The sequence below is a fragment of the Mixophyes fleayi genome, chromosome 6 (genome assembly GCF_038048845.1).
Source record: "Mixophyes fleayi isolate aMixFle1 chromosome 6, aMixFle1.hap1, whole genome shotgun sequence".
NCBI classification, from domain to species: Eukaryota; Metazoa; Chordata; class Amphibia; order Anura; family Limnodynastidae; genus Mixophyes; species Mixophyes fleayi.
This window is the reverse complement of record NC_134407.1, coordinates 179,433,158-179,458,408: the sequence shown is the minus strand read 5'-3', so window position 1 is coordinate 179,458,408 and position 25,251 is coordinate 179,433,158. Positions and strand designations below refer to the sequence as shown.

The window sequence follows — 25,251 nt, the reverse complement described above, 5'->3', positions numbered from 1 at the left end:
GCCCTGCCCCCTGCTGTGATAGGTTAGAAAATGTGATTCCAGTTTGGGGCAGGGCCAAATGACGTGATTCACTGAGCCCCTCCTCCCACCAGATCTCCTGGAGTATAACTTGCCACAGTTGGAGAGTATGATTAAAACCACGTCAACAACGACACAAGGCCATATCATTTCCAGTTTCATCATAATAGGTACTGTGGGGGAATAGGGAAGAGTAATGTTTCGCTATTGCTTAAACATGCCACAACATGGTCATTCTGCACTGTATTTGTAAATTCGCATTTCACAGAATTTAAAGCCTATATATAGAGCAAAGAATACAGCAGTCAATTCATTCTGTTCTGAAGACTGAGAGGAACAAAAGTGATTGGGGGGAATTCCATGCAGAACACTAAAGGCTAAATTCTGCCAGTAAAATTTCAAAATTCCGCAGCCAATTGTGGAAAATATTCTGTGTGATATTTTCCCAACTTACTCTTCTCTGATCTCGATACATCATAGACTACAGTGCACTATATGAGCGATAGGCATGCACTCATCACATGCAGAGCACAACTTTTGTAGGAGGAATTACAAAAAAACATGGTGTGAATGAGTCCTAAACCTTGTGAGTGAATAAATGTGCCAACAAGGACTTGTTCATATATTAGCTGCACTCATACACTAGCGCATGGTTATATCCATTATACCAAGTTTCTGCGGAATCTACTCATTCCATGGGCTCATTCATAATAAGCTTTAAAGGTGGTGCAGTCGGGACAGTCTGGATGGCTGTCTGCCATTTGTAAATGTATTTATTTTTTTGGAACATGCTCTTCTACAACATTTATGTTTATTATCGCAATATGAGTAATTCTAATAAATAGACATATCATGTTGGCAATAAAGATATTTAGTATATTTTTTTATTTGTTCACCCCAGTTTGTCCCGGACACTTTATTTAAAACATACTTAGGAATCCAGCACATATATTATGATTAATAAGACAGAAAGTACAGTCACCATTCAGAAAGAAGATTTAAAGATGAGAACAAGCTAATTGCGTCTTACCAGGCTGGGTGGGTCTCGTCTCCGTTTCCTGGAGAAGGTATCTTGCAGTGAGGGTGGTTTCCTTTTGGACTCCAGGACCCCCAAGAAAGAGGAAAGAGGAAACATATTGTGATGTCTTTAGGGACTTCCTGATTATTCTACATCACTGGTTCTTCTTAACCCTGTCCTCGCGGATCCCCGAGCACGTCATGCTTTCCCCAGATCTCTTGTTAGAAACAAAGGTGTATTAATTAATGACTTCCTAAAAGATCAACATGTGCTGTTTCTTATTCCACTTGATACTTTTTCAGGAGATTTAGCAAACTTAAATATTGGGGGAGTCAGTGAGGACAGTATTAAAGTATTAAAGCAGATGCTCTACATTATTGATACTTTTGAGGACAAGTGAACACAACAAGTGTTATCATAATGACTGTGGTGTATAATGCTGTGTTACACTTCTTGATATAAATTAAGTATTTTTCTTAATTAACAGCTTGTTCAGATGCAGGTCACATTCTAAGCAGAACACAACATGAGAAACTGCTAAGGAAATTGTGTAGGTGTCAAGATCATTGAGTCCAGCGTCGGCCAGGCCAGCAGCAGTAAACACCACAAGTTTCAGCACAATCAGTGGATGAAGTGGGATGGTATACGTGGTATGTCAATACTGCAACTTCTCTACTGTCTACATTGTAAAACTATCAAATTCCATTCACTTACATTTTCCACACCACCATATCTAAATTTCCACTTTAACCACTGAGCAGAATGGTGGAAAATTGGGCATGAATACAACACCATTGCATGTTTTCCAGATCTCCCCACATAATCACTGGTATAAGTAATAAATGGATCACTTCATCATCATCATTTATTTTTGTAAGGCACCACAAAACTCTAAAGCATCAGCCGTACAACAAATCAGAAAAAAAAAACAAGTTATATATGAAAAGTGCCAAATGACGAAGGTACATAAGTGACGTGGAAGTAAAATAATTGGATGAAGTAGGCTAAATTGATTAATATTGTTTTGTCGTGCGATTGCGATTAATAACGCAATCGCATGGGAAAACAACACACACACTTACATTTACACCTACATTTGTAAATAGTACACGTCTAATAAAGACTGCGAGCTGCGAGCAGAAAGCCGGGTTAAAACTACCGTAATAACGGTAATAGTTTTAGCGCGGTGGTACTTCAGAGAGATTAATACTCAAAAGTACTTTGTTTATGGGTCAGGTCAGTTTAAACTGGTTCTTCGGTGAGAAGACATGTATCCAACAGTTCAAGTAACTTTCCCCCTCCTTTGGAAATAGAACAAATGAACTGACCTATGACCAAAAGTCTACTGGAACATTGTTAACTCTGGACCAATGAAGACCTCTCTGAGTGTTATTTGTGTATATTCGTGACATCATCACTGATTGTGTTAATTCAAACTGCATATAAGCAAGTCCTGGGGCAGTATTAAATCGTCTTTGACTACAGACCACAAGACTGAATCTGGACCTGGGCCCAGGGGGTGTTTGCGTAATGTATTCAGATATACTTTCCTGTATATTGCTATACCTTCTTATGCATCATCAAGGTTTGCTGTAATCCTGCTATCTTTTGCTATTAAATCTTTTTGTGCTTTGGAACCACATGAATCGCTTCAGACAATATTTATTGGTAGCGACAAGATGAACATTACAGTGAAGAAGAGCATAGAATGATGGGTGTAGGTGCACTCACCGCAGGCTTTCTACTCCCTGCTCGCTTACTATGGATGCTTCTGAGTGGGTGAGCCAGTGTAATCAGTTTAGTCACGCTGATGCTGAATCAGGATACAAGGGCTTGGCTCCTGGAGAGAGTTCTGATGGGCTGCCTGCACCCACATAGTGCAGGTAGCTGCACTCCTCACTATCCATTATAGCTGCACTATATAAAGTCTCTGTGGGTTCTTATTCTGTATTTCAGCAATTTTCTGTCTTGACTTCTACCTGGACACTGACTACCCTATTGATTGCCACCTGCTCTGACCACTAACCAGACTAAGATTATTCCTATTAGTCACCTGCCTTGACCTCAGTCTGGAACCTTCTACTGTCTGCAATTTTATACAAGTTTTTATGCATGGGGTCAATGTTTCTTTTGACTAAGCAATCTAGAAATTAAAGAGTCAAAAAATCAATCTGATGGGAAATCTATCCTAAAGGGCTGGACACAAATATGCTGTTTAGTGCAAGTTGGCACAATTAATTTTTCTTAACAAATCCACTTTTCAACACATTTCCAGACCAGAATGCATGCAATATACCTACCAGCCTATAAGAAACTACGGGGGAGCAGGCAGATGCAGTGTGCTATTGGAGGCCACTTGCTGGTTCAGTACCCTACAGCTACCAGGGATAAATTAGAGTTTTTGGATTTAAACGGGTCTTAAATGCTGCTTACTGCCCGAATTTTAAGGGTCAAATAAAGAACTTAAAAACACACACACATTTTTACTGGAAAAGGAGAAATTGCATTAAAAATACATAGTAACAAACTAACTTTTGTTTCTGGACAACAAAGGTGGAGTATTCTGCCAAAATGTTCTCAAATCTATTTCTAGAATATATTACTAATAGATTCCCTTGTAGAGTTACTCCTTCCTAATTCTGGGACAAGCAAGCTATGATTTTCGAGTTATTAGAGCTGTGTGTTGACATACATAATAGAGCACAGTTTGTAAAATTCATTAAATACATTCTGATTTAATGTGCTCCCATCACAGTGTTGATAGATAGGGGTGGACTAACATGCCCCATGTACAGTAATGATGTTCCAATGCAGATGCAGACATATTAATGGCTTGCCACAAACTTGCTAGTTAACTTTTGGATCACATTTTCCACTCCTGGCTCAAGTACTTTCTCCCAAACTTAATCCTCGATCCTGGGTTGGATGGCAACAATAAGGTGATGTGTTGAAGATGGACCTCCTGTCCTATGCATTGTAAACCTCTTGGCCATTTCCAGTATTCAGAGCCAATAAGTCACCGTTCATCCTCCTCATCACTGCAGAGCAGTGGCTGTCATAAGGTTACGTTGAGGGTCAAACGTTTAAGGACATTCACCAATATACTCCTCTGGGGGTTTATTTTGAATAAAAGGTCCAAACTAGACAACCCCTTTAACATGTCTTTACTAATGCATTAGACTGTTTCAATTACTGCTTGGAAGATATATGTTGATACATAATGGATACCTATATAAAGATAGCCTGCACACCTGTAGGGAATGGTCCCAAGTACCAAAACATTTGCATCAGCATCCAAGCCTAAGAGGTCTATTTATTCATTTGCATCAATAAGGCTGACTTTATATTGCCAGCTGAGCTATACTCTGCCTGTGTGATACTGGTCTGGTAAGTGTTAGCTCTTTGCTGGACCAGTCTCAGGGGGTATACACATGCATGATCAGGCAAGCCCCTTCACGTATGTGCAGTTGAACTGAACTTGGTGGGGAATTTTTTTTGTGGAAAACAGAAATATTTTGTTTTAAAAAAAAATAGTTAAAAAGTATTCACCATTGAAAAAAATGCTTTATTTAAATAATGAAGCATTTTTCATTAATTTTCCTCCTGAGATGACGATAACAAAACATGTACACCTTGTTCAAAAGGCTTTGGCAATTTTTGACTGCCATAGTGCTTTTGTCCCTATGATAAATATGCACCTAAGTATTAATTAGTCTCGTCTTTAAAAAAAATGCTATTCCAATGTTTTGGAAACTGCTGGTCTGTTTGTCAAAGTCCAGACTGTCACAATCAAAAGCATTATCTGTTTCTTATAGTAAAGCGGATACATGACAGAGGATAAAAGGTCGGATACATGTGTGATCATTGTACCATAATTGTACCATTCCCAGGATGTTACAGTCACAAGACTGTGCAGAATGAAAGGGAGTGCCAGCAGCTTGACTACATCTTTCCTAGCTCCACATTGTGTTCTCATTAAGTTCCCCAGGCTGATAAGTGCTGTCCATGTACCCAGTGGAATGTTAGGCATTTCTGATCACATAGCATTCACACTAAGGCCATTATCCTGCTCCCAAACTAAAGGCAGAAACCCAGCAACCTCCCTCCTAGATATCTGTACATAGAAAATTAATGGTGGAGAGATTACATTTGGTTTTAAAATACACCCGTGGTGGCAGACATTTTGTGGACGAATATTTAAAAGAATGCAACTTATCAATTCACATGGCACTAGTGACATTACTAAGATACTCATATTTCCAGGTGCTGATTACGGGTTCCAAACACACTAGGCTAAAACACTTGTAGCGCCCCCCCAATGTTTACATTTGTATTGTATTCATGATTACATTCACATTCAGCAAATATCATACTGCACATGTGCAATAATCAATTAATGCACATAGAGAGCTGTATGTCGACGTTCAGTATATTATATATATTTGGAACTTATGAATGAATATTCAGCTGTAAAGGAATATTTCTTAATATGAATACTCAGGAGTATTCTCCAGCATTCAAATTATCTTACATTTATCTGTTCTTGCAGCTTTGACTAACTATTGTTCACTCTTGCTTGTTCTTGCAGCTTTGTTGTTGTCTAGTTGGCTTCTAGAAAGTTAGGGTCCTGTTTTGAAAATATGCAAAAATTACATTACATTATATTACATTATAATGCAAAATGTTAACAAACCCAGAATGATTAGGATCATTAATTCAAACACAACACTCCGTCATGGCCAGAAAAAAACACCCCATAGCACAGGCATATATCGACAATAAAATATATGAAAATGTGTTGTCAAAGAGCTATAATCAAATACAAAACTCTACCAACCCCATTTGACTAGTATTTAGCATTCTAGGGGCAGCATTCTTGTAACCGCCACACAATACAGAGAACATACCTGTGACCACCACACAATAACACTAAAGTGTACATATAATCATAATATATAAACTAATAATAAACTAAATACTATCTGCTCATAAATCACTGTGGAATGGAATCAATATAAATATGAAATATACATAAGTAACTAAATGTTATAGTGCGAGTGTGTGCGTGCGGATTTTACCGTGTGATAGCGCCATGCCCTGTGTAGCGTGGCATACTGAGTGCAATCGCACGATAAAACATTATTAACTAATATACTTTTGTTCATCCAATTATACGACTTCGACAGTCATCAAGCGAAGTGTTGGGCACAGTGAACCACTTAAACTTGCTCATGTTTTCTAGCAAAACAGCTGGTTTTGGTAATACTGACTATATTTGCAAAACCAACCTTTTTCATAATGAGTTGAATTCACAAAAACAGAAGTCCAGGGGGTAAATGTATCAAGCTGTGAGTTTCCTGCGGGTTTGAAAAGTGGAGATGTTGCCTATAGCAACCAATCAGATTCTAGTTATCATTTATTTAGTACCTTCTACAAAATGACAGCTAGAATCTGATTGGTTGCTATAGGCAACATCTCCACTTTTCAAACCTGCCGGAAACTCGTAGCTTGATACATTTACCGCCAGCTATTATTTTTTCTTGTGAAAATTGATGAACGGATCAATTAGCGAAATGTATCGACTCATTTGTGTTTGACATATCTCCCAAAAATACAGGATAAAAGAAATGATTGTAAAACTGCCAGTCCTCCCAACGAAACCCTCACTCCACTTTTACTCTGACCATTCCCACAAGCTATAATATCACTCCATATATTTCTGCAGTAAAATGGCATAGTGAAGAGGAATGAGGTATGGCTTTATGCAAAATACACATGGAGGAAGAAACATATTGGCAAGCACAGGGGGATTACAAGTGTTTGCAATCTCACTCCAGAGTAGCTAAACTGAATGAACTGTTTAAAATACTAAAGAAAAGCTGTGGCATTTATAGCACTTACAAAAGATCCTCGTGTGATGTATAAACAAAATAAGTTTGTTTTAACTATCAAATATATATTTACTGGAGAGAGAGCGATGCCGGGGGGTGGTGGGGTGCAGGGGATGGGGCTCGGAGACTTGCGTCATTTTGGCCCTGCCCCCGTGATGTAATGACGAAAACGCATCATTTTACAGCAGGGATGGAGCTAAAATGCAGCAATTCCCTTAGAATCACCTCATTTTGGCTCTATTTTTGGCGGATGACTGCCCTATTCTGCCAGGGGTCCGGGAGACCTACTTGGAATTCAGGAGTCTCACGGACATTCCGGGAGAGATGGCAAGCATGCTATATGTCCTTGTTCTGTTCCTCTGTTTCTAAGTATGATTTCCATTTTCCATGTCATCTGAACATTCAAAGATTACAGTCTGAAGATTCCAAAGCCAGTGTTTAATGTTCTTGAAACACATTTACTGATCTAGTCAATTCCATTGGTCTGTCCACTCCTTCAAACCAGGAATTTATAATTGACGTCTTCCAAGATGTATTAGGAGAAGACATGGCCCACAGAAATATTTATATTAGCCAAGGGAGGAAAGTACAACGCAGAGAGTCTAGTGCAATAAGTCATCCCTGTTGTCTGCTAAGTATAAACAAAGCATTTTAGTTTGGCTCCTCCGTTTGTAGTAACATACAGCAGATTATTTCCATACCTTGGAATGTGTCTTTTCTATTAAGAACGGATGAGCTAATGCGTAATACAGAACCAGATTTTCTTTGTAGGACGATTGCTTTGCCAATTTTCATATGTGTATGTATTTAAAGTGATTCATTGTTAGTATAGGCAGGAAAATATTTCGCTGTTAGCACAATAAATTCCATTCCGTGATCTAAAAGGATGCTGTAACCAAGTTGTCCTCTATGTCCATTTGCCTCTTATCCATTCCTAACAGTGACATGCAGATGGAACTTTTTAATTTTTAATTGAATGATTAATTCATTTATTTGCTCATTCGGTAAAAATCTGCATGATGTTCACAATTATATTAACGGTTGTTTCCTAATAATTTGGCTTTTATTGATAATGATAATTTTTTATATAATACACAGCAATATGTCCAGTGGTGACTTATACCATGTTTTCCTGGACTATGCTATAGCAATGGGCCCTCACTCCACGTATGTGTTCCTGCTGATCACACACTGAAGCACTAATAATTCTTTAACATCTACTCTAAATCAAGTATTACCAATAAACATAACCAATTTCATTGGAGAATACTCTCTTAAACATGTTAAACTCACTTTATCTTTTATCAAAGTCATACTTATACCACTTCGTTTTAACGGGATTGGCCTTTGCCTTCTAACTGCCCTGGGCCCTGAGCTAACAGCCCTATTAAAATCCACCACTGCAATAACCCCAGCAGTTCCATTTTTTGCAGGACAGTCCTGTTTGAACAGTCACACAGGCCGACAGATTGAACATGAACAAGTCTCCTCAGGAGTATAGATGGGCATAGCCAAGGGTGGTCCTTATCAAAATGTCAGGTGTGCCCACAATTATTCAAATTGTTAAAATTGCAAGTTAGACAAAGGAAGCTAATCTGATTGGCTGCTATGAGCATGTTAGCAAATGTTACCGAGATAATGGATGGTGAAGGAAGACCTTTCCTCATGAGCTTATGAGCAAAGGAAGTTGGAAACCAGAAAGACACATGTAATTAATAATTCAGGATATATATTGGGCTTTGGACATAGTGGTGGAGATTCAATTGGCCGTGATGTCAAAAGCGATGTCCGGCTGTTCACATTGCCAGCCATTACTGTAAGGAACCTCCGCTCAGATATTCCTCGCACCTCTTGGGGATGAGAGGATAAATTACACCCTCAACATTGGTGTCATGTGTCTCCATGGAATTTTCCAGAGACACATCTCTGAAATGAATCTCCCCTTTAGCGTTGGTCATTAAGAAAGTGAAATTTTAAACTTCAGCACCCAGGTAAAAAATCCATAACCCCACCCAAACGTATTTCTATATTTTACCATTACATATATGTATTTTCCTTTTTAGAAGGCAGCCTCACATCCATCTTTAAGTTGCAGCCTCCCCTCCACCTTTAAATGGACCCTGTTATGAAGACAGAAAATAATAAAAAAAATATTAGTACAACAAAGCATTAATACATCACCCTTGGTTCTTGTTTTCTGTTTTCCATTTGTGGTTTCACTAAGGGCGTTTTCTGTCACATAAAATTCTGCTTGGCTGAAAGTCAGCTTGTTTGAAAGACTATCATTCTGGCCTTATTCACCCTGGAGTCTGTTTAATCTGAAGGTTAAAAATACCTTTCAGTCATTGAGATAACATTGAAAAAGTGATTCTTCTCTCTCAGCCTAGTAAGTGGCAAAATAATATTTAGTGAAAGCAAGAGTATGGTGAAATATACCTCTTATGATACTGTAGTTTTACACATGCACTTTCTGCAGCCCTGTGCAGGTAGAAAAAACTGCTGCCAATATCAAACATTGCAATCCTGTCTAAATGAGTTGTGTACCACTGAATATATTTTTGCCACATCACAGGGGGAATGCAGTGGTAAAGGCTTATCAGAGGAGGTGTGGCCAGCCATCAGAGAGGCATAACCAGCCAGTAGAGAGAGGTCCTCTAAAAGAGAACATGCCTAACACAATAGTGTACTGTTATATAAAAAGAATACAGTATATAAAATATGCTCATCCCCCCTACCCCCCTTATATTGGGTCAAAATTCTGACTGACTGTAAGAGTCAGTCAAAACTGGTTCCTTAAATACAAGGGCCCTGTTTAGAACAAGGAATAGGCACATGAAATATGGAAAGCCTAGCAATGAGTGGCCACCCAACCTGCCCCATCTGTCAAACCTATATTTAAGAATTAGTCTTCACGGCAATATATACTGGTCACCAGAATAGGGTTGTGCATGGTATTTTGCTCAAGGAATGGGGTTCTTGTCATGGTAACAATGAGCAAACTTAGCTACCTGTCTCCAGTGGTTGGACACCAATGGCTGGTTGCAAGGTGGATGTGGAGTGTAGACAGACGGAGCAGCAGGAGGACCAGATGTCAGCCCGGAATTCTGTAGTAAGGTAGCTTCCGGATCAGTATTGAGAAGAAGGGGTCCAGAAGTGTAGACCTCAATGAAGCCGGGTAATGCAGACAGGAAGGCAAAAATAGGCCTAAGCTTCACGGGTTAATAATAGCATAGTCCAAAGGTACATCTTGGTCAGTGCACAGAATAGCAGTACAAGCGAGGTTCCAAAAAGTTAAACAGCAGCAAGCCCAGTAGTAGAAAACCAGGTCAGTACACTAAGGAGAGTAGCATAAGATTTAAGAGGCTGGATAAAGTTAACACAAGTACCCAGCAATCTTTGCCATGAAGAGGGGTCCCTTTTTTATAGTACCTGTCAAGGGCATCTTGATGACATGAGTGGGAGTTCAGAGACTGTGTCCGGAAATCTGCGCTTGCGCAGAACCAACAGAACTAATTACCAGGCAACGCAGGACGCTGGTGCGTTACTTCCATAATAGAACTCCAGTCAGAAGGACAAGGACAGAAAAATTGTACAGGAGGGCAAGCCGGGAAAATTGGCTTGCAGGGAGAGAAAAAGTGCGGCCGCAAAACGGACATACCCAAATCGTGGTCCCCGCTGATCGAGTCAGTCCTGTATTATATACTATTCACCAGAATGGGATGTACTTTATAAAGGGAAACTTGCCTTTACAAGGCAGCGGCGCTTTAAATTTTAGCTGTCAACTCGCCGATTTCCAGCGACTTGAGAAAACCGGAGTATAATACATTTACCCCCAGAAGTCCAGAAACCAAAAAGCCGCATCAGAACTTGATATGCTACTGTGGCTGGTTCCCCCTAACCTCCCACATGGTCAAGATGGCTGCTACAGCATCGAATGGGTTAATAACCGAACACTAGGGGATGTAAACATGTATGAAAGGGAATATTTATTCATTTAAATGTATATATTTAATGTATTCCAGCTGTGGCGCCAGAAGTGTAAATGTATTTATTTTCATATTGTTAATGTATTGATTTAATATGAGATTTTGGAGGATACTCTGTTCTGTGACTCTGCTAAAGAAAGGAAATCCTATGCTAATGAAGCCTTTTAATTTGAGAGTAACTAACACATCTTTTTAGCCTGAATGCACAGCAGAAGGATTATCATGTTGTCCTGTGTGTCCTGGTAAAGTGATAGCGGAACTTTTTGAATAATGAAACAGCAAGTAATTTGGGAAATCATAGATTGATGTCAATTTTGTTAAGTTTAATTTACGTTAAATCCAAATTTAGAGAATATATTGCATCCAGATGCTAAACATTGAATATAATGTCTTGTGGTGCCAGGTATGGGCAAGGGCCTGGTATACCCCCTGTCAACATTTGTGACTACAGGTCAGAAACAGTATAAAAAGCTGTATTTTGCATTTCAACTGTTAGCATCTGGACTTCTGAATTATCACCAGTACCTCTATTTAGTGTGCAATAAGGACCCTTTCTTAGCAATAAAAATCACTGCTTCAAGATCCTGCTTTGACACATTTTCACCTGCTGTAATTCCTGTGACCTGCAGATTAGACCACTCTAATCTGTTATCCATCTGTTCTGAGGTTTGGGACTCAGCGTCTAGTAACAACACTCTGCCCACTACTCTGAAGCTCTGGCTATTGTGAGAGGCCAGGGGGAACCATCCACAGCAACCCTGGTCTGAAGGAAGAGGTCAGGGGTACCATCCCAGGTACCCAGCCAGTGGGTGCACTGACAGCAACAGTTACCTAGGAGGAAGCGGCTCCAGGTGCCAGTGAAGGAGCCTGGTGGTGGCAGCAGAGCACCCCCTATAGTGTTTAGAGTGGGAGCATTTTGGATACAGAAAAGGGACAGTGGCAAGGCAGGCTGAGACTGTCCCCAGTAACATGACAGGGTAGAATAGAAGGTCCATCCTGTCACAGACACAAATTCTGTTGCAGTGTTTTACATGTGCAGTGTGTTGATTGGCACAAGGGTTTGTACATGTGTCAGTAATACTGTCCCAAATGTAGAGTCTGTTACTAGCATAAGTAAAAAGTGACAAAGGAATTATCCCAAGAGTTTGAGTGTCTGGAAGAGATGCTCTGACATGAAGCTATTAGTACAAGTGTCTACAGCACCTACAAAACAAGTACTTTTATTACCATCTCACTATGGCGATAGTGGAAGAAATGCAATGAACTGAAAGTCCATTACTGAAATAGCAAGTGTGAACTGGCTCTTGTAGACAGCGATAGAAAACCAGCTCTACCTACTTACCATTGTTAATAACAAGGCCAGTTTGGCACAGATACATTTTTGTAAATTATTTGATGTCAGCGGTGTAGAAGTACCACACAGGTCCCTGGTATAAAACCTGTTTGGATCAGCTAGTTGGACAGGGGGGGTGTTGGTTATAAATTAATTACATTTAGATGAAGCTAGACTTTAAAGATAAATGTGTGTGTGTCAGAACCCCTCCCCCCATTATATTCTCAATCCTGTTTGAATGAGGGGGACAAGAGAGAGGATAGCAGGGCTGGACCATTGGAGCCTGTAAGGGAACCCACCGATTTGGAAGATAGCTGAAATAAAGTAAGTAAAAAAATGTATTTAAATATATCTTATAAAATAATAAGTACACTTTAGTACAGAAACAAGTTAAATAATGTCTATACTAGAGCTATATAATTTCACAGTACTTTCCATCTACTTCAAAGATATGTGACACTATTCGTATGTCCACACACACCCACATCATGTAAAAATCCCCTGCAATAGAATATGACTCTAGAGTTCCTTAGTATGATCTATATTGGGTGTAATCCCCAGCAGACCCTCTAAATATGTCCTCATGAATTCCTTAAGTATTGTGGGAGTGTGATCACTCTGTAGCTAAATCACGTGATGCTCCCTTATTTTTGTGCCATTATATACTTTCCCCATTATACCATGTGCTTCCTTGTGATCTCCTGTGGTATTATATAGTGCTCTTTAGCTTGTTCTCTCTGCTGTATACAGCAGTACAATGTTATGTCAAACACTATCCTGGCTGTTACTATACTTCCATGTGATGTCATGTGGCACTTTATTCTGCTGTTAGGTCCTTATATTATTTTGTGCCACCTTTTCACAGACCTAAAAATTTTGTATAAAACCCTGTAATATTGTGAACACTTTCAGCCTGATTCATGTTTGCAGTGGCGCACGCAGGGGGGGTTTCTGAGTCTCTAGAAACCCCCCCCCCTGCGCTAAATAAGTGGCCAATGTCCTATACAGCAGCCGCGGCGCTGTCAAATAAGCGTCCGCGGCGGTGCTATAGTGTATACAGCACCGCCGCGGACGCTTCTTAGACAGCTCCGCGGCTGCTGTATAGGACAGATCTGACTAAACGGAGCTGCTGCGTCTTTCTGGTTATCTTTTTTTTTTTTCTTCTTTGGGTCCCCCCCTCCCCCCCGACAATCCTCCGTGCGCCCCTGGTTTGGACGTAAGTCTATTTGCGCATGCTCAGAAATGAACCTTACATCTATCATCATCTTTAGCTATTTATATAGTGCCAATAATTCCGCAGCGCTGTACAGAGAACTCACTCATATCAGTCACTGCCCCATTGGAGCTTACAGTTGAAATTCCCTAACATACACACACAGACACGGGGAGAACATACAAACTCCACATGGTAGGGAATCAAACTTATGACCCCAGTACTGTGAGGTAGAAGTGCTAACCACTAAGCCACTCTGCTGCCCTTACCCTATCAATGCAATTGCATGCAATTCATTTGTCTGAACACAAATGACGCTTATGTCTTCCTACAACTTGAGAGGCAGAAGAGGGGAGTGAAGGGACGGACTAACATAAGCAGCGTACAGTAAGGGCATTTTGACACAGATGTGGCAGTTTCAAGTCCTGGGTTTCTTCTAAGTGGACTTGTTTTCAGCCGTATAAATTGCACCCACTACAGGTCAGGTATAAATGTCGACTGACAGTGATGACGACATAGACTTAGATTAAGAAAGTACATGTATGCGTGACACTAGCTTGCATGGAACAACTGTATACCAGTAAGATAGATTATAAAAATGCACTGTATGTCATACTTGCCAACTCTCCCGGAATGTCCGGGAGACTCCCGCATTTTGCGAGAGTCTCCCGGACTCCCGGGCGAGTGTGGCAATCTCCCGAATTCTGCCCACTTCCTAGTGAAGTGGGCAGAATTAGATCCCAAACGCCTCGATTCCTGGTGAATCGCGGCATTTGGCCCCGCCCCCTGCTGCCAAATGACGCGTTTGCGTCATGCCATCACAGAGGGCGGGGCCAAAATGGCGCAATTTTGGTCGTCCCGCCCCCCTCATGCCCCCTCCACTGGCTGGCTCCCGGAAGGGAGCTGAAGAAAGTCGGCAAGTATGCTGTATGTACAGTGCATTTTTATGCATTTTGCAGGTTTCTGCAGCGTTCTCCACAATTCACACTTAGGGGGGAAGTAACAAGCATCTTTATTTAAATATTTAATGTAAAAAAAAAAATATTTAGCAAAAATATTTCTAGAAGTGATTAAAATGATTATACTATTAAGAGTTGTTCTTTTATTTTATATTACAAAAATGTTTGATGCATTCTGATTATTATTATTATTCATCTTTATTTATAAAGAAGCACATGAGGTCTGCAGCGCCATACAGAGAGCAAACAACATGACAATACACAGAATAACAGTACAATACAATGACCTTTTGTGACCTTTAATTGTACATAAGCTTGTGCCTATATCACAGTCTGTTGATTGTGTCTACATACAGCAAGTACTGTTTAGCCAGAGTGTTTTTACACCATGATTCAAATAGGACCGTATCTTAAGATACGCTTGGCTTTCAATACGGTTGGAACTGTGCTCAAGTTCCGTGCTGTTTATTTTAAAACACAATTTGCATGTAAGTTGCATCCGAACATGAATTAGACCATTTATATCTTACACAGACTGCTCCCAGTAAGCTAAGGGTGTGCATATAATGAGGTGATCTGGGGCAACTGTCCCAGGCAGCATGTTTAAGGGCAACAAAATCAAGGGAATTAATTTAAAAAGCAACAATTTTTCTTGATGCAATGGTGTAATAAGATAAATGTGATGAAATGACAACAACATTGAAAGAAGAATGGGGTGATAAAGAATGAAGACAAGAGCAGCTGGAGATGTTCAGGTTGTGAGAAGTTTGAAGGAGGGGGGTCCAGGGATGTTCCAAGCAGTCCATGCCAGATCAGGCTGTTCAGTATCAGGGTTTCTAATGCATTCTCCACAAACCACACTTAGTGGGAAGTAAAAACAGTGACTATAACAATAATTGTTCTACCATTATTTAGAGTTCAGGGAACTGAAACTGATACTGAGGGCTTCGCAATGGCATCAGATGAGGATGACTCCTTGAATTCCAACCACTTAAAACATGTGTTTGTGAATCTGTCATCATGATCATGATCATCATCTATTTATATAGCACCACTAATTCTGTAGTGCTGTACAGAAAACTCACATCAGTCTCTGCCCCATTGGAGCTTACAGTCTAAATTCCCTAACACACACACACACACACACACACACACACACACACACACACACACACACACACACACACACACACAAGAGAGACTAAGGTCCATTGCAGATAACATTATGTTGACTATTAAAATATAAGGATCAATTAAAAGGAATCACTCCTTCATTGAGTGAGAGGCACCTGAGCTCCAATGGATCGGGATGAGAGATTAAGCTGCATTATCAAGTGCTTCAAAAGGGACCTATTTTATTTGGAAATTGGTATGTTTCAACTTGCAAGCAATGAGAAGACATGGTCAGTAGGCTCCTCACTGCTCCTTGTTTCTGTGGATAGTCGAATTATTTTCTTCCAGTAGTGGGTGATTCCAACACAATCCCACCATATATGCAAGAAGGTAGACTGACCCTTTGGGAAAATGTATACAGGTTATCAGGGCATCTATACCATCTAGACATAATTTTAATAATTTTATACTGGGTCTCCACTACCAAGTTACTCAATGAGCACACATATATGACTTGGAAAACCTTTGCCATGGGGTAAGATCCACCACAGTACCTAAATCTCTATCCCATGCCTCAGAGGAACAGTATTAGATTCAAACAAATCCTCCAGAATTATTTTAAAAATGCATGAGATAGAATGTTGCAAAGGTAACAGTATTGATAATGACTTAAATAGAATAAGGTCACTTCTATTGTCCTCGTCCCACCCAGTGTCATCATTAAGTGTCTTAGTTGTATATAGCCCCATATCTCTCTGGGTTGAAAAGAAAACTTCTTCTGCATCTCTGGAAAAGTAAATGCAGTACCGCTAGCCATCAGCATATATCAAATGCCTCAAGCTTGAGATCAAGGTGGGAAATTGTGTTTATGTGTCAAAAGAGTAAGAAGTGAGATGGGTTTGAGTTTCCCCCAACATTCTAAGGTTAGTCCTAATGTTAGATGTGCTGCTCTAAGAATCTTTTGAAGGCATGTTGTTAAATGCACTCCCAAATTTTCATTCTCAATCTCAACCCAATTTAAGACTATTCAGCCAAACCGCAAGATAGTAGTACATAAACGGGCATTTGCAGACTTCCTTGATGCTTCCGCCCGTATAATATAGCATGTTTGTGCCTTGGTCTTCTGTTTTCTCCCCCCACCCAGACAAAGTGCAGGACAAGCTTTTGTAGATCTACAAAAAAAAGCCTGGAGGAACCTTTACCAGGACTGTCTGCAAGACGTTTATGGGTTTTAGAATCGCGTTCATTTTTATATTAATTTTATAGGAATATTTCTGTGTTAACAAAGTCTCTAGGAGTTTTGCTCATGGGAGAGGTATGATTCAGAGATTGTCATTTAAATGGAAAGTCTAACTGCAAATATGGAGCCAAGATATTTAGGGCTACCAATTTTGAGTAGTTGAATTTGAAATTAGTTTTCCAAATATCTTAAATTCAGCCATCTTATTAGGTAACGTTATTAGGTATCGTAACGTAGAGATTATGAAAACAGGCTGCAAATAAGGTCAATCTGTAATCTTTATTACATATTTTGGGTTTGTTGATATTCTGTATTCAGACTTTGGCAGATCACCAATTTCAACTTCTCAATGCACAGTATAAAGATTAGTGCTAATAATGGGCTGTCCGAACAAGTGCCAACTCATAGAGTATGTCATTGACCCTAATTGTAACAATCCTACAGAAAATTGATGGACACGTACCTGCCAGTAGTACTGGTGCTACTGAGCAAAGAGATGCAGAGTCTAAAACTCTCTCTGTGTTCACCAGCGACCCCTGCAATTGGAACGCGTAGGTCGTGGCCCTCTATGACAGTCGCTAACGAGGCAGATGGAGTCTTGGCAGAGAGTGGTCTAGCACCGGGAGATCCAAATAGAACCAGAAAAGTGAAGCAAAGGGTAGTCCGGGAAGCTGAGTTCAGAACTGGGAGGTCCAAACAGAACCAGAATCATGAAGCAAAGGGCAATCTACAATCGGCAGTAGTCAGACCCGGAATGTCAGGAGAAAACGGATATTGAAAAAACAGCAACAAGAACGCTGGAGCAGGAACCAAACTATGTATCAATACTCTGGCAGTGTGTAATTGCCAGAGTCTGCCTTATAAAGGCAGTCCAATGAACTCAGGTAGTCAGTGTTGCCATCAGATGAGTGACTGTTGATAGAAAACTAATAATCACGCTGTCACGGACACTAGGAGTCTTTACCCAGGTATCACCAGATGATAGACTTACCAGAGCAGTATAGGTGGTAATATGGTACTCTGGTAGCGGGGTGATCACGGAACAGGAGAATCAGCAGATGATAAGAGAATGCTCGAGGAAAGTCTATGACTAGCAGCACTGGTAATAGGTAGATAACTGTACACGAGGAACTGGATGGACAAGGAAACGTGAGGGTAGTCAGTGGTCTGCGTATAGCAAGTTGTACCACTGCTATAGTGAGGAGGAATGTCCAGGAGTAACGAGGAGGTGGTGAGAGTCAGCGGTCTGCGTATAGCAAGTTGTACCGCTGTCTGGGTGAAGGAATGGAATCCAGGTGAAGGTATCCGGGGAGTCAGTGGTCTGCGTTAGCAAGTTGTACCACTGCTATGTGAAAGGATACTGGAAACTGGTGACTCAGAAAACAGGGAACAGTGGTCTGCCTCTAGCAAGTTGTACCACTGAAATATATAAGTGAGGAGGAGCACGGGGAGATAAATGCAATGCAGAGTATACACGGGCACACTGAACTTGATCCCACTATGATATGCACACAATAATAATAACTGAGCAGCACTGCACAAATATACAAAGTCACGAGAACTATCCAGGCTAAACGGTAACACAGTCAAATGATAGCAATAGTCTCAGTGGATAGGAAACTCCGGAGGAGAACAACTCAGTCCAGCTAGATATGCAATACACCAGCACAGTCAATGAGAAGTATGCATACCGTGGTTCAGGAGAGCAGGCTGTCAGAGAGAGGTGCAGGGATACCTGAACGGCTGGAGACCGGCAGGATGCGAAGTCCCAGGAGGGTGGAAGCGGTAACCAAGTAGGTGCAGCGCACGCGAGGTAGACCAGCAAGGATGTACACAATACTCAGGAAGCAGTAGTATATAGAACTGGACACCTGGAGAACACGGGAGAGTTGAGGCGGTCTAGCTGAGATGAAAGCAGCGGAGCGTTGATCCGATGCAGACAGGCGAGTTGACACAAGCAGGAACGCTGTAGAAGCCCGGGGGCAGCGGATCGGCTGGCTGCAGACACGATGAGTACTGGAGGGTTGCGATGAGCCAGACACTGCAGATACCCGGAGGCAGCGGATGGGAATCAGCTGGTGCAGTCACGATGAAACACGGGAGAGTTGAGGTGAGCAGTATACTGTAGAAGCACGGAGGCAGCGGATAGGAATCAGCTGGTGCAGTCACGATGAAACACGGGAGAGTTGAAGTGATTTGGAGACTGTAGAAGCACGGAGGCAGCGGATAGGAATCAGCTGGTGCAGTCATGATGAAACACGGAAGAGTTGAAGTGGTTTGGAGACTGTAGAAGCACGGAGGCAGCGGATAGGAATCAGCTGGTGCAGTCACGATAAACACAGGAGAGTTGAAGTGGTTTGGAAACCACAAACGAACAACAGGAATCAGCAGGAGCTGAATACACGAGGAAACACAGGAACACCTTCAGAGGCTCATGGGGAATGAGACTCCAAGATCAGGCAACGAGGTATTGACCACGTGCTTTAAATAGGGAGTGTTGCCTGATCAGCCAATTAACTAAAAGGAATATGAACTGAAGGGTTGAAAGAGCTGCACATGCGCAGACCCTCAGGATGGTGGACGGCCACGGTTCCTAAACACACGAGAAGTAGCACTCACAGTCCGGTGAGTGACACACGCCCTGTTACCTAGCAAAGGGCACGCATGCTCAGATCGACAGCAGGAGCATCCCTGCGGTGTGGAATGTAAGAAGGGATGGCTCCTGACACTAATCTTGGCTGAATGGAATCCATATAATGATCAATATAATTTGACCTAAACTCATGTGTCTGAGCCCCCCTCTGTAAATTGCCAGTGTACCCTTTGCTTCACAAACGCCTTGCCAACATCAGTGGATAGTATTGTATGTATGTCTCTTTTCGAAATGTCTTGAATTATATCTATAATTTTATTAGTGTTATCTCTCACCTCTCTTCCTGGCATGAACCCCACCTGGTCGGTGGTATTAGAGTTGGGAGCAGTACCTTCAGGCACTTCACAATACACTGACAGTAACTGGAACAAAGTGAGGGGTCATTGCCTTTCTTCTGTGTTACTAGTATATGAGCCTCCAGGGATTGTTTAGAGAAAAAAAAATATTGGGTACCTCATTAAATAAGTGATAATTTATCTCTAAGGGCTAGATTTACTAAACTGCGGGTTTGAAAAAGTGGAGATGTTGCCTATAGCAACCAATCAGATTCTAGCTGTAATTTTGTATAATGCACTAAATAAATAGACAATAGACACTAAATTGACAACTAGAACCTAATTGGTTGCTATAGGCAACATCTTCCCTTTTCCAAACCCGCAGTTTAGTAAATATACCCCCTAAATGTTTTGTAATAAGCAATAGAAAACTCATGCTGGCCTGGACTTTTCCCTTGGGCGGGAAAGGTTTTTATGGACTCCTCTAATTTTGCACTCCCACTTACGAAAAAGATTTTATTAACATGCCCCTCCTCTCTATGTTGCAATATTAACTACAAAGTGCAAGTTTTACTCCTTTCTCTAGAGTGTCTTTGGGGAAGATTGGTTTTACTTTCTTTCACAATAGAAATATTCACTATAATATCTTCTGCGCAGTGCCTCCACCTTAGTCAGGAGTCAGTAGTATTCTGATGGTGTGCAGGAGCGCTTTCGCGTCGTCTCCTTGTCTGGTTACAATGGCAACCGCTAGTTCCCGCTATTGTCTAGTAGGAAACAGGAAATGGGGCAGGACTCCAATGTCCGATTTGCGCTACTGCACATGCCCAGACCTCCTAAACCGGACGTTGGGCTTTCATGCCGTCACTTCCATTGAGACAGTGAAGGGGACAGTCGCAGTTGTAATAGCTGCCTGGTGCACAATAATATAAAACCCCAAAAGTCCCCAGAGACTTCTTTTTACGGTAACCGGAGGCTTCCCTTAATATAAAAGAAGGGTCTGTGCCCACAATATAAGCTGCTGCACGGCTGTGCAGTATTGTCAAACCTGTCTGCATCTGTATACATAAGAGTGTATTGCAAGCCTACATCTGTATATCTCCATAAGAGGGCATCACCACCAGCATATATACAAGTGTGTACTATATATTCTGTATTGCCTGATTGCTGCAACTGTTGTTGCCTGAATACTGCTGTACTACAAGCAACTGTGAGTAATTGAATTAATCTGTTGTTTTCATCTTTAAATAAACAGCAACCCTTTTAATTTTCAAAAGCATTGTGGCTTAACATCCACATTAACACCGCTGAACACCTTTAGTAACATCAGAAGGTATGGCCAACATATCCTCGTTGAGTAATGTTGAGTGAATTTGCAATACCAGAGGGAGACTAAGGAACTCTCTGCCCACCTACTTATGACCCCAAACACACAAATTAAATCTTAATACTTCAGACTGATCTTTAGAAGCAATTTAATTTTGTTATCAAAAATATACTTCACTATAGAAAAAGGTTAATCTAGAGGTAGGTACATAACAATGGAATCAATTTAGACATTGGACAATAATTATCAGAGCAATAGTCTAAACTAGCAGCAATATGTATACGATTATTTTAACACAGCTTGTCTATTTCCCACATTATATTCACTATGTCTCTAAGAGGTACCTCTAGCCCACTTATCTTTAAGAATTCTAATCACATAACAACCTTCGAAGACAATGTACTATTATTACACTCTACCTTGCTTCAAACAGAATACCATAAATTATGCAATATGATTTGAAGACTAGATATGAATGTTCCCGTCTTTGGTATCAGGGAGCAGCAAAAATGTCTCCGGACTTGAAATGTACAAATACAATATGGATGAAGAAACCTGTAGCATAGTCCCTTTGATTTACTTACCATGACAAAAGACACAGGATATCCAGTACAAATACTTCTTATCTTGGTATTGGTTCCTGACAGAATAATAGATCTCTTCTGAAGACTTTATTAACAATACTCCATCTCTTTCACATAAGAGCAATCCAATACGGATGCAGGAACATCTGTAATAAATGCTGGCTGTTCACTCCAATTTACTATGGTGCAGCAACTCACTGTCTCATTTACTGTAAACTGTGTAACAATTCACACTGGTAATGTTTCCACTGGAAAGGATTAGCTTTAATGGTTTTATAAACTCTTTCTCTTTAGTGTCTCAGTCCCAAAGTTCATATCTATCTCTCCTTGCACTATACCCTTGATATTAAAGCATAGTTCTGCAAAAGGGTATTTACAAATAAATCTTCAGGGCTCCCCACCAATTCTGTGTCTAACTAACAATAACACAAGACTCAGTTCATTTAAGTATAATATAGCAATTGGTTACTACTTATCCCACTGGTCTTCAGCTTCCAATGGCAGTTTGGCTACTCTCAGGTATGGAGTCTGTAAGCTGCATCCACTCTTCACCAAATGGTCTCTGTTTATCTCTCCTCACTTCCTCCTCTGATCTCCTTCTTTCACTCCCTGGTGCTTCAGTCACCAGCTCCATTTTTCCACTCTGACAGGTCTTTTCTCACTCTCTGTCCATCTCCTGTCTCTCCGGCCCACTCAGACTTGCGCCTCTTAAGCTCTGCCCTTCTTTTTCTTCTTCCCAGCATTCTACTCTCTGTTTCCCGCTCTGCATCACTTCTGCGTGACACTGGGCTCCAGCACACCCCCCCCCCCCTAACATGATGGGAGATGTAGTTCTCTGATAACACGCTGTGCTCAACTGTGCATGATTGGCCCATCACAGACGCCGGCGCTCATCTGTACACTGAATGCAATGTTAACTATCTTGCAGCCCCAATTGTCTTTCAGTTTTGTAGAAAACCAGGAGATATGTGCAGGAGGACACATCACAAGTTGCAATCTCTTGATTGCAGCTAGTGATGGGTCCTTCAGCTCACATTGGTTCTGAGGGGCAATTTAGTCTTATGTAGGTGGTAGTGCAGCTTTGATTCATGTGTGCTTGAGTCTTTTAAATCCCTATTTACCTTTTGTAAACATTAAAACAAAACTTATTTGACCTAAATACTTTCTATAATACAGTCCAGTTCCTCTTGTTCTCTAAATCACAAAGCTTGTACAATGCATTCTATGTTGGACCTCTTAGTTCACCTACTCTTATCCATCTCTGTACGTTACTTTGAGATCTTTATGGCTTCCTGATCAAATGGGCCTTTACTAATTATTTTGACATTGGTGTTAAATGACCTCCACAAGATTTGTTTGTAAATAATAATATCCACTCCTGGATGTTGTCAGACCACTCCTCCTAGGGTCAGATGTAATGATTCTGTCAATGTTTTCCATTGACAAGCACATTTACTGGTGTAACAACACCTTAAGATGGATGGATTCAGAAACACTGCTGATGGATGCAATATGAATGGAACCACCTCAGGGATGGGCCATTGTAGTGGTTGGACTGAAGTTTTTAATTATCCACTTCAGTGCCCAGATGAAAACACTCTTTGTTCAGCCTTAAGGTCTTTTTTCATAGAACATTATACATCATAGAATCACCGCCAGCAATAGCTTCCCCTTAACTAGCAGCTCCACCGCAATACTTATCTCAGGGTGGTAATAACAGAAGAAAATCCTAGAAACAATGAGCTATTCATTGCATATCGGCAGAGACTGGCTGGGCGAAGCGATATGTTAACCGGTACTGCTCTGGGCTGGTATTGCTCAGCTATAATATTAGACTCGGAGCGGAAAAGATTTTTGGATAAATTGCAGTGAAACAAATCATTGTTATCAACAATAACATAAATAGGCTTCATAGAGCCTGATTCATGCTCGGATCTATGTCCATTTGTGTAGTGTATCTTGCGTGAAATAGCTATGCACATGCTCATAAACAGACCTTACACTAATGAACGTAATTGCATGCAAATCATGTCTGCATGCAGGTGACACTTACTATTGCCTACAACTGAAAGACAGAACAGGGGAGGGCAGGGGTGGACTAACATAGGCCGATACAGATGCAGCAATTCAAGTCTTGGGTTTCCCATAAATGCTCTTGTTTTCAGCCCTATCATTTGCACCCACTACTGGGCTGGTGTAAATGATGATTGATAGTGATTACTGTCACAGTATAGTCTTTGTTTTCGAAAGTACACATGTGCATGCCACCAGCCAACACAAAACATGTGTATTCTAGTAAGACAGACTATAAATATGAATTCTTTGTAGAGTTCACATTAAATAATTAATTAATATAAAAAAAAACTGAAAAAAAATGAATATTTGAAATGCAATATTTCTATCAATGATTATGCCGATAACATTTATTAATTTTTTTTCATGAGAAATTATTTTATGTGTTCTGATGTGACCTTATTTACAGCAAGTACTGTGTAAGCAGAGCGTCTTTACACCCAGGTTCAAATGGAAACGTATCTTGAGATACCCTTGAATTTGAATACAGTTGGAACTAGGCACAAGTTCCGTTTTTAACCACAAGTTCTTTTTTCAAACATGACTGACATGAAAGTTGCTTTTAAACTTGAATCAGGTCCATGGTATGAAATCCTTGTTGAACAGCTTGCACAGCGGTCATAATCAGTAGAAATATGAAATATATCATTATATATAAAATGCGAAATCATCATCATCATCTTCATCAATTATTTATATAGCGCCACTAATTCTGCAGCGCTGTACAGAGAACTCATTTACATCATAAGATAATCATAAGATAATGCATTCCAGGTACTTATAAATTGGCATAGTAATATAGTATCCATAACCCACACTCAGAGCCGAGAGCAGAGCCTGTCTTTGGTATTCTGTTGGTCAAAGTTCTTTCCAAATTCTCTGCTCCCTCACAATGTAAGTTTTGCAATACATCTAACATATAATACTGAGTAATATACGTACATGCTTCTAAAATGTCATTTATTTCTAAATATGCATGGCTTCCATTAGCTTGTCAGAATGTAATAGTTTATTCCAGTGACAGGCAGATCCAGCAGCTTCTGTTGTGTCGGTGTGTAATGCTGAATCTGCACAGAATTGCTGGTAATGATCCCAGAGCAGACATAAACCCTCCACAGTACAAAGCTAAGCCAACAGCAGAAACCCATTAGTGACATCGTATTGTACATTTGGGGATGAATGGCCCTGCTTTCCCCCCAAGGGGCTCAGTAAGATCAAAGGCAGGAAAAGACGTCTCTTAATTGTCTGTATTACCAAAACTTTGTGACAAATCCTTCAAGATGTGGATTCCTTACTGAAAATAGACACAGACTTGAGGATATACTCATCACTTTTACAAGAATATGTTTTAAAGGGCCACTTATACCCAACTAAGTGTTGCAATTTTATACCTGTGTCCAGGTCTAACATTACATGCTGCAAACTGCATGGATAGAATGAGGTAAGGACCAAACACAAGCCTTTTGTTTGGGTGGTCCATTGTATGCAGTAAAGTCCTCGGACAGAGGATTGAGGTCTTACAGTTTTAGGGTTATCCAAGAAAAAACTCCACCTTCTCCTGCAGAGACATT

The 25,251-nt window shown here is 40.6% G+C and overlaps 1 protein-coding gene and 1 long non-coding RNA gene across 2 annotated transcripts in view; one reads left to right on the top strand and one right to left on the bottom strand.

Annotated features, from left to right (window-relative positions):
• IFI35 (interferon induced protein 35) overlaps nucleotides 1-25,251 on the top strand; it is a 721,240-nt gene that overhangs the window by 127,933 nt on the left and 568,056 nt on the right. The window lies entirely within an intron of this gene.
• Nucleotides 887-10,575, bottom strand: LOC142160498 (uncharacterized). The gene is made up of 4 exons (XR_012693242.1): nucleotides 9,936-10,575; nucleotides 9,004-9,047; nucleotides 5,568-5,663; nucleotides 887-1,251 (listed from the first exon to the last, which is right to left on the bottom strand). It is a non-coding gene; the product is annotated as an uncharacterized LOC142160498 (long non-coding RNA).